Source organism: Monodelphis domestica, chromosome 5, assembly GCF_027887165.1.
Source record: "Monodelphis domestica isolate mMonDom1 chromosome 5, mMonDom1.pri, whole genome shotgun sequence".
NCBI lineage: Eukaryota > Metazoa > Chordata > Mammalia > Didelphimorphia > Didelphidae > Monodelphis > Monodelphis domestica.
Window position 1 is genome coordinate 126,482,833 of NC_077231.1, and position 17,583 is coordinate 126,500,415.

The window sequence follows — 17,583 nt, forward strand, 5'->3', positions numbered from 1 at the left end:
AATAACTTTTAGTGAATAACTGTCACCAACTGCCATCAACTGTCAGTTGTCAATTACAACTCCTGAGGCGAGGGGCCTTTGTCACTGACTCTGCCTAGCAGTTTCCACACAGGATCAAAAACATCTTGATTCCTTGTGGGGGAGAGAACAAGTCAGTTACCAACTGCCACTCTGGTCAGTTACAAAACTGAGAGAGAGGCTATTGTAGGACGGAAACTGTACTATCTAGCTAGAAGCAAAGCCATTTTCTAACTATTAAGTCCTGACAGTTAGAGCCTAGAAAAGATCTAATGGGGAATATGTTACAACTAATACTATGGTCGAGTGTACTAGGAATAATTGCCATTTATTGGGGCTACTGTATCATTTATAATACAGTGGCAGGGGTGATAGACAATGTTCTGGGGACATTAACCAATATGACTATGGGATGGACACGGTTGCCAATGAATTATCTAGATGTGAATTACCTCTGGCAAATCATACCCCGAGTCTATGTTGTGTTCGTGGCAGTGACTAACATCTTAAAGAATATCAAAGCTGGAACAGGAGACCCCAGACCTGAAATCCATGGAAGCAGCAATAGCTTCTGGAGCAAAACCCCATTATTCAGAAGTTGTAGCAAGAAATAAGCATTATGCCACATGATGTGAGGCCCTAGCATTATCTAGTAAAACAGAGATGAATTTGGAGGGTACCCCAGGGAGGAAACATGAAGTCATAATCCTGTAGTTCCGGATACCTGAGATCATCTTTCAAGGTGAGATGACAGGCAAGTATGTATCCTGTAAAGGAGAAGGCACCCCAGACCTATGAAAAACTTCAAGCAACACCAAAGGATGGAAGATACACAGACAACTGGAAAGAACTTTGAATCAAAGATATTATGGAAAATGGACTTTGGGAAAACTGGTCATGTAAGATTAATCGCCAATCACATTAATTTCACATATAGGGAAGTACATCCACATATACATTGGAATAAATATGCATCCACCACAACATATTCTGAACACAAATTTCACATTGACATTAGGGACTGTGCCATAAATAAGGACAGCCCATGAACTGTATATCTGTTAATAAATCTCTACTACCTGAAAATATATATGTATCTATGTATTTAAATAACATGTGACATATGTAAATGTGTACAAATAGCAGACAGGTATATATTTATATATAGCATAATAATGATCTAATCCAGTAATATAGATAGAAAGGAGAGTTAAAATACTAACCATTAATAGACAGGGACAGAGTAGTTTAGGGTGGAAAAGGGAATATTGTAATTAGAGAGGTAACATAGGGAGAGAATAAATCAGATTTCATTAGATACAAGTTGATATGTGTTTATATATATGTGTATATATATATATAAATGTTATGAATTGTTACATTGGAATTAGCACTATATAAGGCATAGTATAGTTCAATTTTACTTAAGATTTGTATTTTATATTGATTGCAATAGGAATGACTTTTGTATTAAGAAATTGTTATATTATAAAAATTTCGATGGCACATAATCCTAACCCTCTTCCCACAATTCAGTCTTAGCATAAAATAGGAACTTAGATTAGCAAATAGACAGATTAGGATAAGATTTATTATTTTAGGAGGGGGGAAGTTAGATGGGAACAATAAGTAGCATAGATAGATGAGAATAGACATAGAAGATAAGTAAATGGCGTGGGCCAAGGATAGAACTACTGCCTCCTACCAACAACACTCTTCAGTTCCATTGAACTGTTGCTTAGTCATCACAAACATCACAGGAATTCGGGTCCCAAGTACTTCCCTCATTCTTTGAAAAAACTCTTAGCTCCTCTTCTTATCCCTGTGATTCAGAGTTAATGTCTGAAAATGGAAAAAAAATTATTTCCTTCTTTCTTTATCTATTCGTATTTATCCCCCTTGGCCTTTTATTTCCATAATCCATATCTTCTCTTTGCATCTATCCTCATTTCACTATGACTTATAGTACTCCCACTGTGTGGTTAACAAATTCTTCCTAGAAGTTCTCTCTTAATGTTTTTTTTTTCTTCCATCATAGGCAGATATGTGGCATAGTAAATAAAGTGCTATACTCAAGAGTCAGGAAGAAATGAGTTTAAATCCTATTTCAGACACTTAGCTCTATGACCCTATCTGAGCAAGTAACTTAACTGCTGTCCACTTCAATTTCCTCATCAATAAAATGGGGGTAATTGGAATATCTACCTCACAAGGTTGTTAAGAGGATCAAGTAAAATAATAGAAACACTTGCAAACTTTAAAGCAGTATATAAATGCTAGCTATCAGTATCATCATCATCATCCAACTGAACCTCCTATAAAAGATGTTTCTCTAGTCATGCTCTCTAGGACTTGGAGCGTCTTGGCTCTTGCCTCCAATATATTAAAACCATAAGAAGGACTAGTAATGCTCCTTGATCCTCACTGTCCCTTTCAGCTACCCTGCCTCTCTTGAGGTATACTATTGATCATTAGTCTAGATTCTTGGGCAAGTCATTCATCAGTTTCCTGTCACAGCCCTCTTCCTAGCTATCTTAAGGAACTGCATACCTGTCCTACCTCCCTATCCAAATCTAGCCTTTATATTCATAAGCTTCAACCTACATGGTTTTGTCCTTTCAACTACTTTGTCCTCTTGATTCATTAATTGCCTTAAGACTATATATATATATATATATATATATATATATATATATATATATATATGTATGTATTTACTCAACTTTAGTCTACCTAGCAGTTTTTAAACTGAGGTCTGTTTTTTTTAAATAACTCTTCCAATATAATAATTTCCTTTGAAATCTTCTGTATTTTATTTTAGGCACTTAAAAATATTATTCTGAAAAGGGGTCCACAGACTTCGTCAGACAGCCAAAGAGGTCAATGATAACAAAAAAAAAGTTAAGAACCTCTTGACAAGGGAGGGGAAGGGGGGGGGGGGTGTTCAACTCTTTGTAATCCCATTTGTGGTTTTCTTGGCAAAGATCCTGGAGGGGTTTGTCATTTCCTTCTCCAGCTCATTTTACAGATGAGGAAATTGAGGGAAACCAGGCTAAGTGCCTTGCCCAGAGTCACACAGCTAGTTGATGACTGAGACTAAATCTGAACTCAGGAAAACTCATCTCCTTGATTCTAAGCCCAGTACTTTATCCATTGTGCTACCCAGCTGCCCTGGTGGCACAAAAGAATGCTGAATTTAGAATCAGAAAATTTGAGTTTGAATTCTTCCTCGGGCATTTATTACCTGTTTGAACCATAAAAAGTTATTCAGATCTCTCTCAACCTCAATTTTCTCATCTGTAAAATGCCTTATAAACCTTAAAGTCTAATATAAATGATAGCTTTTATTAGTTATCTTTATGCAACTATTACCCTTGATTCTATATATAAAAATCTATTCTTTCTCCTAAATTACAGTCAGTCCCACATTAACAAGGGCCAGGAAGGCAACTATCTGAATAGTCAATGGGCACATCTCAAATTCATTTTGTCCAAAACAAAACACATCATCTCCATCTCAGTCTTCCCCCAATCCAAACTCTATTTCCAATTGTCCAGGTTTACAATACCATTATCAACACAATCTCTTTCCTCTCCCTCATATCCAATAAGTTTTCAAGTTGTATTGATTCTGCCTCAATAATATCTCTCATATCTTATCCTTTCTCTCCACTCAAAATAATCATGCCTTGGAGTTTTGGTCTTCATTGCTTCTACCCTAAAATTGTTTGTTTTGTGTGTGCATGCCTGTGTGTGTGTGTGGGTGTGTGGGTGTGTGTGTGTGGGTGTGTGTGTGGGTGTGTTGCCAAAAGACTCTTCCTAAAGCATGGGCCTAACCTTGTTGCTCTCCTGCCAAAAAATAGGTAGCTAGATAAATAGAGAGGTAGGTAGGGCCTCAGTTTGGCATTTAAAATCCTCCACAATCTGGCTCTCCATTACTTTTCTAACATTTTCTGTTACTCCCCTCTTCAAATATTCCACATTCTGGACAAACTAGACTACAAACTATTGCCCAAATTCAACATGCAACTGCCGTGTGTGCCTTTTCACATACTTGGAATAAATTCCTTTCCCACCTCTTCCTCCTAAAATTCCAAACTTTTCTTGAAGACTCAAGCTTAGGGGCTACCTCTTAGGTGAAGCCTTTCTTGATCGTCCCCACCAATGTCCAAATCAACACAGCTGTTAATGGTTTCTTCTTTTTGAAATTTCCTTACATTTATTTAAGTGTTGCAAGCATCACATCCCAAATTAAATGCAAGTTCCTTAAAAGGGGGGCTGGTTTTTGTTTTGTCTTTGTATTCCCTGAACCTACCATAGTGTCTTGCATACACAACAACCTATTAATAAATGTTTATTGAATTCAGAAGAACATAACTCTGGTTTCAGATCTTTGGAAAGGAAAGACATTATGAGACATCCTGGTAACCAAATTTCATAACAAATTTACAACAACCTATTTTTTTCTCATTCTAAACCCCCCAATTGGAGACTTAGAATCATCTGTATTTTATTTCCCTTTCAAATTTATTTAACACTAAAAATTATTGTTTGTAGATGTAGGTGCTTTAGGTAGACTCAAGCTACTACTTTTGTAATGAATTTAGTCTCTGACAGCCCCATCCCCAAAGCAAATTCAAATTATCTCCTATATAAAAATTATACTCCTCTAAGTTGTATTGGACAGCATTCCTTGCAGTTCCCTTCTAGATGCCAAGTGACCTTTGCATATCAAAAGAAAGGGTGGGACCCTATGTGTCAGTTTCTGCATTGTACAAAGTTTCTCCCTTGGTTTTTCTAAGGCGTTAACCAAGACTTCCTCTTCTTGCTCTGTAAGTAAACAATGTCACAGCTTCTAATCATTCCCTACAGTAGCCTTTGGCATAACAAGAAAAAAACAAAACAAAACATAAAATGTAGAAGATTAAAGATATGTATATATAAAGTTGGTTGGGTTTAACTAGACAGAACTTGGATACATGAAAGATTCAGTACACAGAAGGCATTCATTCTTCCTTTTCCATTTCACAATGTTTCCAGTTCTGACCTGGATAAAAAATGTTTCCATGGCATTTCCAAGACAAGGGCCCCTACAGCTCCAGGTAAGTCCATGTAAAAGCTCAGTCAGAGGAAAAATAAAACCTTTATCTTCATGACCTTCTGTCTATTAGAATGAGAAGACTGAGGGAATGAGGATGCTCCAACCCATCCTTCCAGACCGCTGCTAAAATTACCTTCTTACATATAGATTTAGTGATGTCATTCCTGTATAACAATCTTCAGTGGCTTCTAATGAATGTTAGGAAAGTGCTTTGTAAGCCTCATAATTCTACAAAAATATGAGGAGTTGTCATTATTGCTGCCCAAGGATAGAGTTCACACTCCTTTGCCTAATATGACTGTCTCATTGAGTTATAATGACAAAAACACAAGGCAAAACCTGACCTTCATCATGATAATCCTTCCCCTAAATCTGTACCTTTTCATTGACTATCCTGTGCCTACCATGTTCTTCCTTCTTACCTCCAGTTTCTTGCCTCTCAGGGTCCCTCAATTCTCAGTTCAAATCTTGTTTTTGGCAATAAATGTTTCCTAGTTTATCCCCTCTCTTACCTATGTTTCTGGTATCTTCCTACTGAGATATGTTTCCATTTACATTATACACACACACAAATACACACACACACACACACACACACACACACACACACACAGAGTGAGAGAGACAGAGAGAGACTTAGTTGTTTGCATGTTGTTTTCGCCAGTAAAATTTGAGTTTCTTATAGGCATTGACATGTTTTTATTTTTCTTTGTAATCCTGGGACTTAGAACAATTCCTGGCATATAGTAAACACATAATAATTGCTTGCTGATGTATTAATTTAAAGTCTCACATCAGCGTTTCTCAGACTAGGGTTCAGGGAAACATGAGGGAGTCCTACAAAAATTGGAAAATGAGGGGATGCCCTTCATTTGGGGAATGGCTGAATAAATTGTGGTATCTGATGATGGTATAATACTATTGTGCTCAAAGGAATAATAAAGTGGAGGAATTTCATGTGAACTGAAATGACCTCCAGGAAGTGATGCGAGCAAAAGGAGCAGAACCAGGAGAACATTGTACATAGAGACTGATACACTGTGGTACAATCGAATGTAATGGACTTCTCTACTAGCAGCAATGCAATGATCCCGGACAATTCTGAGGGACTTATGAGAAAGAATGCTATTCACATTCAGAGGAAGAACTGTGGGAGTAGAAACACAGAACTACTTGATCACATGGGTGGATGGGAATATGATTGAGGATGTAGACTCAAAGCAATAACCCTAGTGCAAATATCAATAATATGGAAATAGGTTTTGATCAATGACACATGTAAAACCCAGTGGAACTCTTTGTTGGCTACAGAAGGGGGTGGGAGGAGGGGATGAAAAGAACATGAATCATGTAACCATGGAAAATTTTTAATCAATTAAAATATAAAAAAATTAAAAAACAAAAACAAAAAACATGAGGAAGCCCCAAAGACTTTTTGAGGTGATCCACAAAGTTAAAGCCAGCTTCATAACAATTAAATGTTTTAATTTCTTCATTGATGGTGAACCATTTAGAGACCAAGTGCCAGGCCCCATCCCCACCCCCCAGACCAAGTGCTGTGCCACGCCCTCCAGACTGCAGACTATGCCCCTCCCCCATTGAGCACCAGGTATCCTGTTCCCCCTCTCCCCCCCATCCCCCACTCTCTTACCCCACACAAGGGAGGGGGAGAAAGCTCTCCCTTTGGGCTATTGGGCAGAGAAGGTGGGTAAAGGGCAAAAAGTTTGAGAATCATCGATAAAATAAATGTGAGTCACAATTATGATCCTCCATATTCCAACCAGTTCATTGGTGCCTTTTTTTCACTTATAGTATTTCCTTCTGTACATCCTAGATTCCAGTCAAACCAGATTATTCCTTTTATAATTCTTCTATGTCAAGAACTTTCTCCCACTGTTCTTTAGGCCTAGAATGCCCCTCCCTATCCCTCTTTTAAAGTCTAATGCAAATACAATTTTGTCCAGGAAGCCTTTGCTCATCCTCTTCCTTTGGAAGTCAAGTCTATAAGGATTTATAATCTTTGTGTCCAGGCATTGTGTTAAAGCACCGTGGTCCTCTCCCCCCCCAAAAAAAGGCCAAAATCTCTGTGCTCAAGAAACTGGAGAAGGCAGTCAAATAACTACATGAAAACAAGATATATGCCCTCCAAATATATATATGTGTGTGTATGTGTGTGCATATGCACATATATATATATATATATATATATATATATATATATATATATATATATATATATATATATATATATATACACATACACACACAGATAGAAATGACTCCTAGGTTGCAAGCCCAGGGACCTGGAACAACAGCGATGTCTTTTGAAAGTGAAAGAGAAGTGCTACATGATTATAATGAATACTGTTGTGCCATGAGATCATAAAAAAAAGACAATCACAAAAAAATTGGAAAGACATGACACGATGCAAAATGAAGTAAGCAGAACCTGGAGAACACTGTATACAGAAAAAGCAAGAAGATATGATGATCAACTGTAGATGAACTATTGTCAGAAATGCAAGGATCCAGGACAACCTCAATGGGCTCATGATGAAAAAGGATATGGAACACCATAGAAGGAACTGATGATGTCTGAATGCTGACTGAAGCATAATATTCTTCACTTTATTCCCTCCATGAATTTTTCTCTAGTATAAATGTCTTCTTTTAAATATGATAAACAAGGAAATATGTATTGTATGATGAACAAGGAAATAGGTATTGTATGTACAGTCTATATCATATTACCTGCCATATTGCAGAGGGTTTAGAGAGAAAGAGAAAATAAATTGCAAAATGTCAGAAAAGGATGATTAAAAATTATATCAATAGGGAAAAAAAGTCAAATTTTAAAAATACAAAGTAAGACAAGTTAGGAAGAGGTCAGGATTTGAAGGGAAAGAAAATATAATTTCAGTTTTAGACATAGTAACTCTTTTCCTCTCAAATCCCATAAAGAACTATGCTTTGCAACTCTCTGTTGGATTAATTATGTTTTTTAATATGGCAATACAATTTTTAAATATGTGTTTTCTGATAATTTGCAATGTATGTTCTCTCTTTCCCACCTCTCCTTCCCTCCCTAAAAAGGCAAGTAATATGATATAGGTTGTATCATATAAAAAATATTTCCATGTTTGTCAGTTGTGAAAGAGGATACATATTGCTTACACCATGATATTCATAATATATTTGAATCTGATCCTCTCCTCCCACAAGACTTTAAGTACCATGAACACAGAGACTTGGCTCCATTTAATTTTTTTGTTTCCTCAGCAATTCATAAAGTGCTTTTCAACTAGAAGACTCTTAATAAAGTTATGAAATAACATCTTTCTTTGTAATAGAGTGAGGGCATCTTTGTTATAGTGGAAGAGTACTGGATTTAGAGAAATGATTAAATCCTGGTCCTGCCATGTGATGTTGAATAGAGAAGGGCATGGGCAGGAATATTGGCCTGGGGATGGAGGTAAGGATGGGAATAAATAGGGAATGGACTTGGGATTGCAAAGATTCAGGAGAATCATGGATGAAGAAAGTGACTTTCCCGAATTACACAGAGTATATACCAGTAGCATAACTTGAACCAAGATCTTCCTTGCTGTAAGGTCAACTCTTTTCCCAGTGAAATAGAGATGTAAACTGAGGAAACTGTTTCTGGTATAATAATTAAAACAGTGAGAGCCATAACTGTAGTGATTAAAATAGTGGCAGACTTAAATTGTAGTAGATATAAGAGAGGGTGAGTAAATTGGTGACTGCAGAAAATATGTTTCACTACAGTGTCTTGGTTTTAAATCAAATATAAGGTGGTCACCAGGGAATATATTCCCAATTATGAATATACCCAAGTCAACTGGGGTTTATAGAGATTTTAATTAATAACATAATGAGGAATTAAAAAAAAGAAAGAGAGAGAGAAAAAAGAAATAAGTATGAAGGGCCTTAAGCCAACATGGCCTAGACCTGAGTCTTAAGAGAGAGAGATCAGTCAGTGAGTCTTTTATCACTCACCACAAGGTCTGTCTAAGCAAGGATTCTAGTGACAGTCTCCTCAGAGAGAGTTCCAGCCAGAGTCCTCCTCAAAGAGTCTTCCAGCCAGAGACTGTTTCAAAGGGCCTCTCTCCAGAGCCTCCAGAGGGACAGAGTCCCCTCAGAGGAGCTCCAGTGAGACCTCCTTAGAGACTGTCCTCCAAGAGCTTCCCTTCTTCAGAGCCTCTCCCAAGAGCTTTTCTCCAAAAGGATTCTCATAAGAGATTCTGCTTTTTCTTATATAGGGGGTTTTCTCCTATGTCACCTCCCCTAAGTTCTTCCATCTACCAATCACAGTAGGCGTTTTCTAAAGGACAGCCCATTACTGCTGGGTCGACTAATCCCTTTACTTTGAATCAGAAAAAACACTGCTGGGTCGACTAATCCCTGGAACCAGAAAAACTTCTGAATAAGTTTTCACCTCTTTGCTCCTGGCAAGTTTATAAGTTGCCTGACCTTTAATAGGTACTTAGCACCCCTTTGAATTACTTCTAAAAATAGGCATGGCTTAAAGAATTTTTTTCCTCACTATAAGTATGGGCCCAAGTACCTTCATTGTTTAGCAAGGAGTTTTTTCCCCTAAAGCAGTCCTTAAGTACCAGTGGAGTAGAGGTCTTCCCATTTCTAATCTAAATAGAGTTCTCACATCCAAATGTGGAATGTTCCCAGTAGGGAATTGTTCCAATGGAGAATTCCCCATGGGGAAATTTTTAACATTCACAAGTCTGAGAAATTTCAAGATTTACACTGGTTGAACTAACTGGATGTACTCTGGCTTACTAAAGAACTGCTAGAGGGGAACCTGAGACTGCTTATTTGTAATGGAGGTAGAGAAATCCTGAGGGACTATGACATGCAGGTGGGATTTGCAAAGTCCATATACATCTTTTGGTCTACTGTTGGCCAGCTGGTCAAATTGCTCTCAGACCTAGTTTTCTCCAAAAACTGCCTTTGTTCATGGGGGCTGAACAGTTCTGATAGCAGGAATTCTACATCCTCGAAGTCTGGATCAAAGATCCTGAACACCTGTTTAAGCTCCTTTTAGGATTTAAAAGAATTGTCCACAAATTTTGGGAAACATTGTTTAATGGACTTAAGTTCCTGTGTGGAGAATTGTCTATGGGCTTTTGAGTGTATCACACCAGCATTAGTGGTCACCTTGGTGACTTCCTTCATTCATATGAACAGATTTTCTCAGGGTCATTAGAAGCCTGGTTTTCATTTTCATTGCCATTTAGAATTTCCTGAGGTGCATTCTCTGAGCACCCATTGTCCTTGCTCATAACTAGATCTAGACCTTTTTCCTTGATCAGTTGTTCAAATAAAGCTTTAATCATGCCCTCTAAGTTGGTATCAACAGCCATCACCTTCTCTGCCTTAAGGGGAACCATGAATCTGAAAACTTTCTTCACTTGGGTTAGAGTCTGCAATACAGCCATAAAGATTACATATACTTGTGGCAGGACTTGCTAGAGCACCAGTTCATGTCAAAATGGCGATTGTAACACAGTCATTGTCAAGTTTCCTACATAATCCACGTTTTCCACCACCATTTGAGTTAACTTGCTCTATAGAATGTGGTAAACCCAAAAGCAGGCAATGGCTGCAATGATCACCACACCAAAAACCACTTGTTTGAACATCTTTTGTCTATCTTTTCTTTCCTGCCTGTGGGATTGTTGGATACCATCAGACTAAGGGTGCCAATTGAAGAAACTGTTTCTGGTTGAACTAACTGGATGTACTACTCTGGCTTACTAAAGAACTGCTAGAGGGGAACCTAAGACTGCTTATTTGTAATGGAGGTAGGAATGAGAAATGCTGAGGGATGCTAGTATAGGGATGCTGCCACACAGGGGAACTGCTCTGGGGAATGCTCTGGGGTCTGCCTACTGATCCCTACTGATCCCCCCCCTCAAATCCCTTCTCCAACCCTCTCCTCCCTGCCTCCCTCACCTCCCAATTCTTCTTGAAGCCTTTGGCTTCTTCTCTCCCCCCTTGAGTAAACTATAAAGATACTCTTTTCTTTTCCTTTTCAAGTCAGGGGATTTACTGGGATAACAGGATGGGAAACTGAGGTAAGAGCAATGAGGATGACCCTAATCTAAAATGAGGGAGAATTGAGGGTTTGAGAAAGTAGTCCAGTCACAACTGTTACTCTAAGACAATTAGTGTGATGGACAGTTAGAGAGATGGAGGACAACAGCTGTTTAAACTCTTCTTTCTTCTTCACAAAGTCACCAAGGATCTCTCAGCCTATTTTCAAAAGCCCCCCCAAAGGGTTCTTCAGTCTGAGACAGAAAAGCTAACAAGAACAGTTCAGCTTCTTGCCCCTACAGTTAGGCTTGCCTCCTTTCTCAGTTTCAATCCAAAAGAGAGAAAGCAAAGTCCAAAGTCTCTCAGTTTCTCCTGGCCAGCTCAACTCCCAGAGAGACAACCAACTCAAAAGCCAAGTTTCTGTTTCTTCTCCTCTCTGTGGCCAGAAACCCCCAACTGCATCTCCTGGGAACATTCCGTTTGGAACCTTCTCCTTGATTGACAGGCAGGTAAGTTCCCCAGCTTGTTTCTTGCATCTTGGCTTACAAGTCCCCTCTCTCTCTCCATGCCTCTACCACACCAATCAGAATAACCGCATAATAAGACATAGGGCTGGATTGAACCAATATAGATCATCTGGCCCAATCTCTTTACCAATACCACTAGTCCTGCCTATGTCATGAGTTTACTGTGAGGAACAAATAACTTATACTAAACACTTGGCAAATCATAAAGGGCTATATAAGCATTAGCTGCTCTTAGTACAACCTGAATGTTTGGCTATATTACATCCTCATTTTAAGATATTAGGAGGCATTTCTCATTATCTTGAGTTAATTATCTACTTCACAGAATATTCACAATGAGTCAGAGCTTCCTACTTTCACAATAAAATCAAAACTGGACTGAGAACAAGGAAAGCATAGAATCTTCCATATTTCTTTTGGGTATTATGCTCAAAATGTTGAATAATCATTATTGGCATTATGTTGACTACAGAAAGATGTATGAGACAATGGCCACCCTCTAGGGCTCTGTAGTCATGTGAAGGTCAAAGAATATATGTGATATACCTCAAAAGTAATGGGTAGGATTTTGTATGTGGCTGTTGTGATCAGAATCATTACAAAATAGTCCTACCTTCTTTACAACACAGGACAGGTATATACTCTTGTCTCCAGGATAAATTTCTTCAAAATCCTTAGCTTTACATCTCAAACACTCTCTGACCTGGCTGCTCCAAAATATTTCTTATTATTTATGAACATATTCTATGTTACAGTCAAACTAAATTACCAGTTGGTCCCTAAACCCAATTTTCTGTCTTAAAATCCCATGTCTTTGCTCTGGCAACCTCCTTATTTCTACCTATCAGAAATCTTAGCTTCCATCAGGTTTAACTAAGATCCTAAGAAAAATCTTTCTTGATAACCACAATTTTCAGCATTCCCTCTTCTTCAAAAAGCATTTATCTACCTATGAGGACAGAAGTTCCCTTTAGATGACAATCCTGCCCAAATTAATTTACTTATTTAATAGTGCCATACCCATTGAACTACCAAAAAACTTTTTACTGAATTAGAAAAAAACACAACAAAGTTCATTTGGAAGAACAAAAGATCAAGGATATCCAGGGAAATCATGAAAAAAAAATGCAAAGGAAGGGGATTTGCAGTCCCAGATCTCAAACTACTATACAGTAGTGGTCATCAAGACAATTTGGTACTGGCTAAGAGACAGAAAAGAGGATCAGTGGAATAGACTAGGGGTAAATGACCTCAGCAAGATAGTCTATTATAAGCCCAAAGATCCCAGGTTTTGGGGACCAAAACCCACTATTTGATAAAAAAAAACTGCTGGGAAAATTGGAAGACAGTATAGGAGAAATTAGGTTTGGATCAACATCTCACACCCTACACCAAGATAAACTCAGAATAGGTTAATGACCTGAATATAAAGAAGTAAACTATAAGCAAATTAGGCGAACACAGAATACTATACTTGTCAGATCTTTGGGAAAGGAAAGACTTTAAAACCAAGCAAGAGCTAGAAAAAAATCACAAAATGCAAAATCAATAATTTTGATTACATCAAATTAAAAAGGTTTTATACAAACAAAACCAATGCATCCAAAATTAGAAGGGAAGCAACAAATTGGGAAATAATCTTTATTACAAAAACCTCTAACAAAAGTCTAATTACTCAAATTTATAAAGAGCTAAACCAATTGTACAAAAAATCAAGCCATTCTCCAATTGAAAAATGGGCAAAGGACATGAATAGGCAATTTTCAGTTAAAGAAATCAAAACTATTAATAAGCACATGAAAAAGTGCTCTAAATCTCTAATAATCAGAGAAATGCAAATTTCTTGGAACTATGCCCAAAGGGCGATAAAAGACTGTCTGCCCTTTGATCCAGCCATAGACTGCTGGATTTGTTCTCCAAAGAGACAATAAGGAAAAAGACTTGTACAAGAATATTCATAGCTGCACTCTTTATGGTGGCAAAAATTGGAAAATGAGGGGATGCCCTTCAATTGGGGAATGGCTGAACAAATTGTGGTATATGTTGGTGATGTAATACTATTGTGCTAAAAGGAATAATAAAGTGGAGTAATTCCATGGAGACTGGAACAACCTCCAGGAAGTGATGCAGAGTGAGAGGAGCAGAACCAGGAAAACATTGTACACAGAGATGGATACACTGTGGCATTATTGAATGTCATGGACTTCTCCATTAGTGGCAATGCAATGACCCTGAACAACTTGGAGGAATCTAAGAGAAAAACCACTATCCACATCCAGAGGAAACACTGTGGGAGTAAAAACACCAAAGAAAAACAACTGCTTGAATACATGGGTTGAAGGGATATGGCTGGGGATGTAGACTCTAAATGAACATCCTAGTGCAAACATCAACAACATGGAAATAGGTTTTGATCAAGGACACAAGTAATACCCAATGAAATTGCACATGGTCTACGGAAGGGTGGGTGGAGGGGAGGGAGGGAAATAAAGTGATTATTGTAACCAAAAAATTTAAATTAAATTAAAATTAAAAAAAAAGAAGTTCCCTTTAGGACAGAATCTGTTTCATTTGTTTTTTCCCCTTTATATCCCTAGTGCCTAGTATAGTGTCTTACAGATAGAATATACTTTATAAATTAGCTGCATTACGTTAATGATCCTGTACTTTCACTAGTTTGGCCAAGTATGCTCTCCAACAATATAGATCATCAAACCATTCTACATTTTTTCATTATCTATCATTTTTGTCTTTGCCTCTTCAACTTTAATTCTACAAACAAGAATCCCACAAACAAGAGCCCAGTACCACATCCCACACTAGAAAGGAGATTTAGTGGGCAAAGGATGCACCCAGTAGTTAAAGTCGAAAGATTATGAAGACACACACAGGCCCAGATGAAGGATACAGAGGTCTTAAGAAAACACAAGTGGTAAATGAATAGTCACAGAATAGGTGTATACTTGGGATAGGATATGGCTTTCACTATTCTTGCCTTCTTCATGAATTAATATTTCTGAGAGTGAGACATCAGAAATCTCAAAAAATAAAACACAGAAAAATGGAGTGAGGTTGATGATTGAATTCATTGTTAAATGGAAAAATGAGAGAACAAAGCTTATTTTCCCTCTATAAGAAATAGGAACATATATTTGCCATGAGAAGAATAGACTTCAAAACAGACTAGAAAGCTAAAGAAAGGTGGAGGTCAAAGTAAATGCTTTTCAGAAGAGGCCATAAATGAATGATATTCAATTTATGAGGGCAAATGGATCAGGGGATAAAGGGAAGAGAGGGACAGGGAGAATGTTTTACAAAATTTTTATCTGGGCTAGGAGAGAAAAAAAGCAAAAATGGCAGGGAAATCATTCAAAAAGAAAGAAAGAATAATAAGTTGCCCAAATTAACTGGCAAAGAAAAAGGAGGAATAGGAGAGCGTGTGGGTGAAGATTGGAACAAAATTAGTACAAGTAAACTAATCAGAGAGCTAACAAGGAAGAATGGGAAAATCAATAAGAAGAAATTAAATGGAGGAGAACACAAACCTAGCAATTACATCATTAAATGTAAATGGATAAACTCCTACAGGTTACATAATGGAAGGAGAACAGGTAATAGAACCAAACCCAAAAATCTGCTGCATATGCATACATACATTTTTTAAAATTAAAGACATGAACAGAGAAAAATTAAGGCCTCAAATTTTTTTAAATTATGCTATAAGTGGTAATTAAAAATAATTGATAATCATGATTTAGACAAAGCAATATTAAAAAATCATGTCAAAAGACAGAAATCACATGATATTTAAAGGCATCAAAGATAGTAAAGCTTTATTGATAAAAATATATATGAACCAAAAGACATGCCATCTGAATTATACAGAAGAAAAAGTTAACCAAATTGTGAAAGGATAGAGTTCCACAATATTTGTAGTTAATATCAATATTCTTTCAGAGTGGATAAATCTATCAGAAGGATAAGCAAAAAATAAAAACAAAAAAGCTAGTTTTCCCTTTCTGGAAATCAAAAGGCTAATCAAACAGTTGGAAAAATGAGATTCATAAGAATTATAACATCTTTTCAAAGTGAACATTAGATATATGTATATTTCTCAATATCAATGATAACTTCACAAAAAAATAATCATAGCTAGGCTATATTTTTTTTTAATTTAATGCGGAAATTTTGTGACATCTCTTTCAAAGATTAGACCATAATAAAAATATTAAAAAGAGTAAAAAATAAAGCTCTATCTTATAGTAAACAACACTATATGTTAAAGAGATGATGAGACTACATACCAATTTAACGTGGATACTGCTAAAGCAGTCCTCAGAGGAAAAAGGAGATTTCTGAAAAATATTAACAAAATTGAAAGAAAAATTAATAACATAGAACTGAAAGGTAATGAATGAAAAACCTGGAAAAGCAACAAATTAAAAAAAAAACTTTTTAAAACATCTTTAAAATTCAAGGAAAGGGGCAAGAAAGGTGTCCCCATGCTTAGAGAGCCAGGCCTAGGGGCTAGAGGTTCTTGATTCAAATCTTACCTCAGACACTTCCTATCTATGTGACCATGGGCAAATGTCTTAAATCCAATTGCCTAGCCCTTACTGCTTTTTTGCCTTGAAACTGATACTTAGTATTGATTCTAATACAGAAAGTAAGGGTTAAAAAAAATCAAGGTAAGTTAAGAACATAAAGACTATTTTCCTCCCTAAATTTGCTCCTCCTACCAAACTTCCCTATTTCTCCTTAGGATGACTCAGTTGCACCAATCATTCAGGTTCAATAAGAGTCATCCTCTTTATTAAACAGAGAAAGAAGAGATCAATGAATTGGGACTACAATTTTAAAAGAACAAATTAAAACCCCCAACTAAACACCAAATTAGAAATCCTAAAAATTAAAGGTGAGCTCAATGAAATCAAATGTAAGAAAACCACTGAATTAAAAAATAAATCTATAGGAGTAGGTGGTAGGAAAAAAATCAACAAAATTGATTTTGTGATTTAACTGTTGGTTAAGTTAATTTTTTAAAAAGAGAAGAAAGACAAATTGCGAGCATTAAAGAGAAAAAGAGTATATATATGTATATATATACATATATATATATACACCAGCAATGAAGATAAAATTAAAGAAATTATTAGGAGTTATATTGCTTGATTATATGAAAACGTATTTAACAATGAAAGAAAAAAAGAATGTTTTAAAAAATAAAATGCCTAAACTATTAGAGCAAAAAAATAGAATATTTAAATAAACCTATTTTAGACAAAAGAAATTGAACAAGCTATAAGTGAACTTCCTAAGAAAAAAGTACCAGGACCAAATTCATTTACAAGTGAATTCTACCAAACATTTAAGGATCAACTCATTCTAATACTAAATAAATTATCTGAAATAACAGGTAAAGGAGTTTTCCTAAACTGATACCTAAATCAGGCAGAGCAAAAACAGAGAAAGAAAATTATAGACCAGGCTCATTAATGATTAATGATGCAAAATTTCTAAAAAAAAAAAATATTAGTTAGGAGGCTACAACAATATAACAGAAAGATAAAACAGTATGATCAAACACAGGATTTATACCAGGAATGCAGTGATAGTTTACTATAAGGGAAATTATCAATATAACTGATAATATCGATAACAAAAGTAATAAGAACCATATGATTGTATCAATAGATGTATAAAAACAAAATTCAGCACTGGTTCTTAATATGATATAAAACATTTACCTAAAACCATCAGCAAGTAATGGGAAGAAGTTAGCTTCCTTACCAAAAATATCAGAAGTAAAACAATAATGGTATCACCAATATTATTTAATGTGCTAAAAATGCTAGCAATACCAAT

The 17,583-nt window shown here is 36.3% G+C and overlaps 1 protein-coding gene across 7 annotated transcripts in view; it reads right to left on the reverse strand.

Moving 5' to 3' along the window:
* Positions 1-17,583, reverse strand: part of EPS8 (epidermal growth factor receptor pathway substrate 8) — a 262,450-nt gene that overhangs the window by 161,947 nt on the left and 82,920 nt on the right. For 5 of the 7 annotated variants that reach the window (XM_007503603.3, XM_016425893.2, XM_016425896.2 and 2 more), the window contains one exon: positions 16,023-16,073. The exons of the other annotated variants lie outside the window; for them this stretch is intronic. The gene's annotated coding sequence lies outside the window, so the exon portion shown is untranslated. The remainder of the gene's footprint in view (positions 1-16,022; positions 16,074-17,583) is intronic. 7 annotated transcript variants of the gene reach the window in all.